The sequence below is a fragment of the Myotis davidii genome, unplaced genomic scaffold (assembly GCF_000327345.1).
Source record: "Myotis davidii unplaced genomic scaffold, ASM32734v1 scaffold1773, whole genome shotgun sequence".
In the NCBI taxonomy this organism is placed as follows: Eukaryota; Metazoa; Chordata; class Mammalia; order Chiroptera; family Vespertilionidae; genus Myotis; species Myotis davidii.
In genome coordinates, this window is record NW_006284099.1 from 192,141 (window position 1) to 201,287 (window position 9,147).

General features: G+C 42.7%; 1 pseudogene; it reads left to right on the plus strand.

The window, feature by feature from the left end:
• LOC102756619 overlaps positions 1-9,147 on the plus strand; it is a 12,898-nt pseudogene that overhangs the window by 2,602 nt on the left and 1,149 nt on the right.

Consider the following 9,147-nt stretch of genomic DNA (forward strand, 5'->3'; position numbering starts at 1 on the left):
GAACTTTAATTATCATTAAGTATACAATTCAGCAGTATTAATTATATTCACAATCTGCAGCCATCACCACTATCTATTTCCAGAACTTTTCCATCACCTTAAATAGAAACTATGTACCCAGTAAGCAAAAATTCTCCCATCCCCTTCTACCCTCAGCCCTTGGTAACCTCTAACCTACTTTCTGTCACTATGAATTTGCCTTTTTTGGATATTTTATATAAGGAATCATATAATATTTGTCCTTTTGGTCTGGTGTATTTCGATTAGCATAATGTTTCCAATTTTATTCATGTTGTAGGACATATCAGAATGTCATTTTAGAGCTGAATAATATTCCACTGTGTGCATAGATAGTTCTTCTTTTATGACTGACTTATTTCACCTAGCAAGTGTTCAAGATTCACAGACACCATTTTGAATGATACCAGTTTGCTGAAGATAGCAGGCCAACGGTTCTGTAGAATGTTTTACTTACTGTGTTTGTCTGGTTGCTTCTTTGCATTATTTTCTTCTAAAGTTTCTGTACATGTGGCACTAGTGCCCCGAAAATCTTGTGTCCAATGAACTTTTTGAACTCTTACAGTGGGACATATGAGAATCTTGGATTAATTCTTTTTTGGAGGTCCTGCATGAACTTCATCTATTTCAGTGGATGACAGTCCCAGCTGCAGTTGCCAAAGGAGCCTTCACTCTCTTCACATCTCAGAGTGAGACCCTTCTAGCTGAGAGTCAGCAGAAACAGAAACCAGGGAGGAAATTCTTGTGGACTTAAATTCATTTGGAGTTATGCAATTATTTTCCTCCCAGGAATTTCACATTGTTCAGATTTGGGACATTTATACATTATTTGGGACACTTTTGTGCTATCATTTGGGCTGAACACATAACTTCTGGTCAACCATATTGGACAATGTGGCTAGGCATAATTTAGGATGGAAAATACAACAGGGATAGACTTTATAGCCTAGGATGCATCAGGGAACTTGGAGTTAAGTTGATTAATGTTCTGTTCTGATCCACTTCAGAGCCTTCTGGAGACAAAGCAGAAGTGCTCAAAGTTGGTCCTAAGAGGAACAGTGGTTGGCATTGGGAGAATGACCTCACGAAGGTGGAACCTGGACTGCCCTTTTGAACTCTAGTCTCCTACCCCAATGCAGGCAGACACACTCCCAAAAGACCATGAGGTTGGTCATTAAACCTAATAGGTTAAGATAACAAAAATATTGAGGCTATTAGAGGGACCATGATCTCCTTTGTTATGATCTGAATTGTGTCCCTCCTCCTTCATATATTGAACCTCTATCCCTCAGTCCCTCAGAATGTGACTGTATTTGGAGATAGGGACTTTTAAGAGGAGATTAAACTAAAATGAGGCTGTTAGGAGAGGCTCTAGTCCAATCTGACTAGTGTCCTTATAAGTAGAGGAAAGTGTTAGTGTCGCCGAAGGAGGAATGCACGAGACCAAAGTGGTAAGGGATTATAAATTTATTAGGTCATCTGGATACGAGATGGGCTGAGCCCCAATATGATACCAGCACCCAGGAACAGGGAGTCAGAGATTTTAAAGGACTCTAGTTGGGTTTCTTCTAGGCGGGGAATTCTCTGGGCGGGTCTGGATCCTGGGAAGATCCTGAGGGGAGAGATAATGGTCTTAGTAAATGGAATGTGGTCTTAGCAAATGGAATGTGGTTTCAGCGAAAGGGAATGTCCGTTGTGAAGTGGCCTAAAGGTCAGTTCCCAGAGGAGGGGGTATCTATTCAATTATTTGATCAGACCTAACAGAAAGTAAGACACACAGACACCAGAGGCCTGTTTGTCCAGAAGGCTGACCCCATGAAGAGGCAGCAAGAGGTTATCCATGTGCAAGCCAAGGAGAAAGGCCTTGGGGGAAACCCAGCCTACAGACACCTCAATGTTGGACGTTCAGCCTCCAGAACTGTGAGAAAATACACTCCTGTTGTTTAAACCAGCCACTCTGGCTATTGTGTTATGGCAGCCTGAAAAGACTAATACATCCCTCTTCCTGTGTTCCTGCCTGTTTATAAAGTAGAAACTTTCCCCCTTTTAGAATTATAGACATCACCTGAGGGGTTTTTAATAAATACTGATGTTTGGGTCCCACACCCCAGAGGTTCTTATATAATTAGTTGGGGTTGTGTCCTAGGTATCATGTGATTCTAAACTATAACCAAGGTTGAGAACTGCTGGGATAGGAGGCCAACCTAGAGTCATGTGGCGGAGCAGCTGAAGATGATTGAGACCAGGGCTTCACCAACAGAGCAGGAGAATTGTAGCAAGCCAGCCACCCCACTAAACTTTTAGGGGAAGTTGGTCCTATTACTACTAGTAAGTTGGACCCTAGTAGATTGTACAGTGTAACTTGATTTCTCAGCATTCAGTGAGTCTACTAAGCTTTCATTATGCACACACATGGCAGTTTTCAGGGCCCAGGAATAAAGAGTACTACCTCAAGACAAAAGGGGAACAGATTCTTTCAGCCTTGGGCAGGAACCTGAAAGAAAGCCACACCCAGTAACCTCCATAAAAAATTTGAATTTCTGGCCCTAAAATGGGCAGTCACTCACAAATTTTAGAATTTCATGGTTGAGGTGGCTAATGAAATGTGAACTGACAGGCACATAGCGCTTTTTGATAGTTGTAGACACTGCTCTCCACTGTGGTCACGTGCCTGCATGCTGCACCACCACACAGCCACAATTCACACATGCAAAATAGATATTACAGCACTCATTTTCTTTTTAAAAATTTAAATTGATTTACATACAATAGAATTTACTATTATTAGTGTCTAGTCCTATGAGTTTAGACACAGCCTAGCAGGGGTCCTCAAACTTTTTAAACAGGGGGCCAGTTCACTGTCCCTCAGACCATTGGAGGGCCGGACCCTCCTCTCTGTAGGTCCCTGGCTGCAGGCCTCTGAGGAGTGAACAGTGGGGCGGATGGATCACAAGCTATAATCCAGGGGTCCTCAAACTTTTTAAACAGGGGGCCAGTTCACTGTCCCTTGGACCGTTGGGGGGCCGGACTATAGTTTAAAAAAAAAAAAACTATGAACAAATTCCTACGCACACAGCGGCGGCAAAAACCCCCGGCGGGCTGAATAAATGTTTTCGGCAGGCCACATGTGGCCTGCGGGCCGTAGTTTGAGGACCCCTGGTAGAGTCATATAACCACCACCACCACCACCACCACCACCACCACGGAGATATAGAATAGTTCCTTCACCCCAAAATCCCCTTACCAGCATACACGTGCTTGGCATGAAGACACTCTTCATCTATCCCCACAAGCCCCAGAAGCTTAGGGCCTCTGTGGACAGTTTCCGCACAACACCTAATGCAGCCCGCTTTTGACCCTCCTGAACTGAGCACAGCAGATGGAGATAAGAGGAAAAAGTGAGTCCTGGCTGTCATCAGAGGGGGTGGTCCTATTTTGGTCAGGTTTTAGGGCATTGCTAGTGCTTTAACTTTTAAGGCTAGATTCTGTACCAGAGCTTAGAGAGAGAACCAGAGCTTACCAGATTTCAAATGTACCAAGATAAACATTAAAAGCCTTCCTGCTGGCACACAGTGGAGCAGCAGACTCAATACCAGGTAGGTATTGCATCATCTCAAAAGAGACACTCTACTAATCAATTGAACTTTTTACATTTGAATATTCAGTTCTTGCCACAGCACATTTTAAATCCTAATTTCAAAATCATGTATTCACTAAGATCAGCTCTACTATACAAAGGACATCATGAAACTCATTATTTCCAGAAGCATTATAAAGTCTCTTGCCAGGGTAAAATCTCTTTAAAAGGGGCTTTCCAGCATTGCTCAGAACAAAAGTGCTCACTGATACTAAACTAGATACTGTGGGACAATGGTGGGTAGCACTACTGTTTCCAATTTTAGTATTCATAACAGAATGGACATTTACAAAGAATCCCCTTCAACTCTCCCTGCAGACAAAGAAAGCCCTTTCGGACTTCTCAGAAGTGGGACACATTCCTGAAGGAGGTATAGCTGTGTCTCAGTCCAGATCCTTGATGCAAGCAACAGAATTGAACTCTGGATGATTTAGGCAGAAAAATAACTCATTAAAAGGATATTGGGCAGGTCCCAGAATCAGCAGGAGGGCTGGAGAGGCAGGTTTGCAGGTAGGAACAAAACTCAAACCACGCTGCAGAACTGGTCTGGTGAGGAACCCACTGCAGCTCCTCTGAGCACTCCATCTGCAGCTTTCATCACTTTCGCCCTGCAGACACCTCTGTCTTGCTGTGAATGGTAGCGCTGCCTGAGACAGTCTGCCTGGGTCCCTGATTCTTTGTCTCTAACTCCTAAGACAAAGTCTAGGATGGCTGCCTGGTCTAGGTTATGTGCCAACACCCTAGGAGAGAGGCTAAATGTGGCATTCTTAAGTCTGTAGAGGTAGGCAGGCTCTGCCTCCTTCCAAGAATCATGAGATGGGGAAGTCCCTAACCAGAGGAAGTGGGTTCAAATGCACACCCAAAAAGAGTAGCAAAAGACCCAACCCAGGCTGACGGTTGGGGGCTACTTGGTATCACGTGGCACCAATTAGTCATTGCTACCTCATTTGGGGACAGAGTAGAGGACTCTGAACTGAAGAAAATGGTCAAAGAAAGAAAAAAGGGCTCTGTCCCTCAGGGCCTTAATATTTTGCTGCAAGATTTGAGGGGAGGAGAACTGCCTAATGGTTGGAGGTGGGGCTGTATTGGGAGCTTCAGTGCCCTGTATAAGGCAGAGAAAGCAATAGGTGTTGTCCTCAGAATATGACTTCCTTGTCTAGAGACCCAGGCATGATGATTAGGTGATCTGGGAGCAAGTGGATGGTGGAAGTGGGTGAAGGGAGAGAACTAGGGTACTTTTTTCAACAAATCATTGCTTTTGATCCCTTAAAGGGATGTACCTGAACATACCTGAGGACAGAATCCAGCACCACAGTATACTTTCTGATTGCAGCCATTTAATTCCAAAGATATGAACTATATGACAAACAACTCTAGGGGATTTCTGCTCTAAAATTCTCAGCCTATGAACTCTCTCCTAGTTTTACATTTGCTGACAACAGTACATTGATTAGAAGTTCAGGACTGAACCTTTGTCCCTGGGTAGACCCACAACCAGAGGGGTTTAACTGACTTTTATTAAATACTAAAGGCCCGGTGCATGAAATTCATGTAAGAGTAGGCCTTCCTTCCCTGGCTGCCGGCACCAGCTTCCCTCTGGCACTCGGGACCCAGGCTTCCCTCGCAGCCCTGGCTTTGTCTAGAAGGTTGTCCGGAAGGATGTCCAGTCTAATTAGCATATTATGCTTTTATTATTATAGATATTTGGAATGCTCGGGCCTGATCAGAAAAGGCAGTGCAACCAATATAAGGCATTCTTGGCACACATCAGAATTGCCACCAAGATGGCCCAGCCAGTATGGCTCAGTGGTTGAGCATCAACCTATGAACCAGGAGGTCATGGTTCAATTCCCTGTCAGGGCACATGCCCAGTGTGGGGCATGCGGGAGGCAGCCAATCAATGATTCTCTGTCATCATTGATGTGTCTCTCTCTCCCTCTCCCTTCCTGTTTGAAATCAATAAAAATATATTTTAAAAAAAGAAATGCCACCAAGATGAATGAATGTCATCAGGATGAATGAATGCAATAGGTTTTGCCACTGCTTCTTGGTATTTGGAATACACTTGGCTCACTGATCTCTGATTCAGAATGAGTGAGGTAGGAAAGACTAGAGGGAAATTCCCTCAGTGTTCGTCTACCCTTAGTATCCTTAGTAGTGGCTGGTAAGCTAACCAGTACTGCTTTGCACCATGAAAAAAAAGGAAAAAGACAGGATAAGATGCCCAGATGTTGCTGTGAAATTTGGACCTGCCCTGTGAGCCATCACTAGGCTGCTACCCCCCTCCCCGTCCCTAACATGTGCTAAGGAAACTTAACTCCCTCACTGTGTATAAAGTATAGTTAGAAAGTAGTAGAAGTCCAGATAAAGTGATCACCAAAATAACATTACTTATAAATGAATTGATTAGGGAAAATACCCCCACATAACCTATTGTAGACAGGGAACGATTTCTCCACACCCAGAAGAAAAGGTAAGAACAAATCCTTTGAGAGATTCAGCTTTGTATGACATTGAGGGAAACAGCACCTAAACCATCAAAGAGTGAGAGATTTGGGTAGTGAATTTGAGTGGGAAGATGGAGACAGTCACCCATCAAGCTACCCACTCACTCACAGCCCTGGGGAATCCTGTGCAGGACCTTTTGAACTGAACTGTCCAAATGTAGGGAATCTGGAGGTAGGTGGGTAAAGAAGACAATACTACTTGTTTTCCCAAATCCATTTCTCCCCCTTTCCCTTTCTGGCATGGTCCTGAAGTGGTCATGGACTTAGGGAAGGGGCCCTACCCCAGTCCTGTGCCAAGGTAGTGGTGGAATCTTGAATAGTCAATGCCAATCATTGATGGGCTTATTCTCCTGCCAGTGATTGGTTTAGGTATGGGTATATGACCCAGTCCTAGGACCTGAGGGGAAGTCTATTGGGGACTTTTGGGATTGTTTTCCTCAGTAATAAACGGAGATGTATAGGCGGAAACTCCCCTCTTCTTAACAGGATGTTGCTGCGTCTTCATGCAGTGTTGGAGCTGCTACAGTCACCTTACAACCAGGAAGAAAGATCTGTTGTCAGTAGATGAAGGTAAGGAGGAGAAGGAGGAGGAGGAGGAGGAAGAAGAAGAAGAAGAAGAAGAAGAAGTAGAAGTCCCCGTGCTTTGATGATGTCATCTGATTACTGATTAAGTCAACCCTGAAACTACCACGTAGGAATTTTTTGGACCAGTTCTAGAAAATGATGCATTCTTTTTTCTCTGGGAGATGGCTATGGGATAGGAAATGAGTCTTCCTTGAGAAGGAGCAATTTTTAAAAAAATTATTGTTTTCCAAAATTTTTTTTTACTGGGAGCATAGTGTAGTAAAGTATGAAATCTCAAATTTTGACACACACATTGTAGTAAGAAATCTTTCTTAGGGGTAGGCCGAGACCTTGAGAAAATGGAAACGTTTACCTGTCTTTCAATGTAATAGAGACCAACCACTGGGTATAGTTACACAGGTGGTCAATGGCCTGAGAAGGGTCAGGTCAATGGATCAATATTGCCATGAGAAACACTGATTTGGACCAGAGCCCAGAGCCATGGCCAGGAGCTAAGTCTCAAGGGTATCTGTCCCATGAATGAAAGCATTGCCTTATTTGTACTTTGAGATCTTGCCACCTAAGCATCTACATGAGAGAACAATTGTTCTACCTGTAACCCAGGACCTCACCTTCTCACTGCCCTCCTATCACAGGAATGGAAATAAGATCCTATCTGTGCCCTGAGACCTTGTACCACAATCATCTAGCTCATGTCTGAGGACCCTTAGTTCTGGCACTTGAAGAAGTGCTTTCAGGTCACTTCGGATATCTACTGGTGTCAGAGAGGAGCTCCTATATCTACACTTTGAGACAAGGACTGGGACATGCTAATACATCACTTGCTAGGGACAGAGGGGGCATAGACACTGGTATACACCTGACAAATGAAATAATATGCCTTGGTATCAACTTTACTACAAAAAGCAGTGATAACATGGGCACTAACATTATGTAACTGGACTTGACTATAAGGCAATCATCCAAATCTAGAATTATAATTGTTGTATTTCGATTACCATCAAAAGAAAAATACAAAATTAAAATATTTTATAAAGAATTTACGGACAACCGAGAAAACAAGTTTGGACCCCTCACAGGCCATGGATCCTACTTTGAGAAACATTCATTTATGACAGTCTCAAAGACATTATCAATATGAAAAGAAATAATATTGAAACCTAAATTAGACTTTTCTTTGTATGACATGAGGGTGACAATTCCAGACTTAATCCAATGTTTTTTAACTGCAGTATACCTAAGAATCACCTAAAATGTTTGGTAAAATGTAGATTCCTAACCCCGCTCTCAGTAATTCTGACTCAGCACTTCAGGGGTAAGGCCCAGGAGTCTGCATTTTAAAAAGGTGATTCTAATTCAGGTGGAATACAAAACATATTTTCAGAAATACTGAACCTGCCAACAAGAAGTGGGTCACTAAAATGATACAGAAAAAATTTTTTTCCCAATAACCATTTTCTATGGTTCTAAGGGGACAACAAGCCAGAGAAATTCTCCCAAGGCAGACCCAGAAGTGACAGCAGATTGGTTGATCAAGAAATGCACTTTATTAGCAGGGAAGGGAATCTTTGCTACCCCACTGGAGTCTGGACTGATAATGACTGCTGTGTGCTGTTTTCCTTTTTCTAAATGCGAGTTTTATTTTCAATTATCTGGTTTTCCTTCCACCATTGTGCAAGTATATTGGAGATTAGTTAAATGTATCATTTAGGCATAATTTGCCTAAATGTGATGGCCATACCAGTTAAAATTTTAGCTAAAAGTGAAAGAAAACCCATCTAACCTTGTGTAAGCAGATTTTTTATTTTAAGGGTTTTACTGAGATGTAACTAATATGTATTAAACTGTACATATTTAGAGTGCACATATGATGTTTCAATGAACTCTATATACCACATAGGAATATAATAAATGAAACTATCACCACAATCAATGTAATGAATATATCCATCACCACTCAAAATTTCCCTGATTCTTTTTAATCCCTCCCTCCTACCCTTGCCCCTTTGCTCACACCCCCACACACCACTGCTCTACTTTCTATCACTATAGCTTAGTTTGCACTTTCTGACCTTTACATAAATGTAGTCATGCAGTACCTAGTCTTTTTTTTCTGGTCTGGCTTCTTTGACTCAGCAAACTTTATTTTGAGATTCATCCATGCTGTTGTATCAGTAGTTCATTCGTTTTTATTGCTGAGTAGCATTCCATTGTATGGCTTTATCACAATTTGTTTATCTGATTGCCTATTGATATGCCTTTGGGTTGTTTCTAGTTTGAGACTATGAAAAATATAGTGGCACCCTAACCGGTTTGGCTCAGTGGATAGAGCGTCAGCCTGCAGACTGAAAGGTCCCAGGCTCGGTTCAGGTCAAGGGCATGTACCTGGGTTGCAGGCAC